Source organism: Penaeus monodon, chromosome 15 (genome assembly GCF_015228065.2).
Source record: "Penaeus monodon isolate SGIC_2016 chromosome 15, NSTDA_Pmon_1, whole genome shotgun sequence".
Classification (NCBI taxonomy): domain Eukaryota; kingdom Metazoa; phylum Arthropoda; class Malacostraca; order Decapoda; family Penaeidae; genus Penaeus; species Penaeus monodon.
Window position 1 is genome coordinate 14,514,482 of NC_051400.1, and position 409 is coordinate 14,514,890.

Here is a 409-nt window from a genome sequence, read left to right on the forward strand (position 1 = left end):
GCAGGTTTGACATAAGCGACAAAATGGAAAATTCGAAGAAAACTGAAAACTTTAAGAGCTTGGCATTTGTTATCCTTTAATAATGACATTATATTTTGGTCGAAGTCAAAACAACATGAGGTGTACTGTCATTAGCAGTAGCAGCAGCTCTATGCATCATATTTTAATGATTCATGTTACTGTTACTACGTATATCCATCATATCACATAATTAGTGCAAAAACTACAATCATCATTATCAGTAGTAGTAAAGTGGCAAACACGTGTCAACCACTCCTTTTGTAATGCTTTTAAAAATACGTGGTAATATATTTGTGTAGAAGTGGTGGGGTTGAGATTCTGATGGCGACAAGTTATCTGGGAGAGGTTTTATTAAAAAAAAGAGAGAATCAATATTTTATCCATAGTA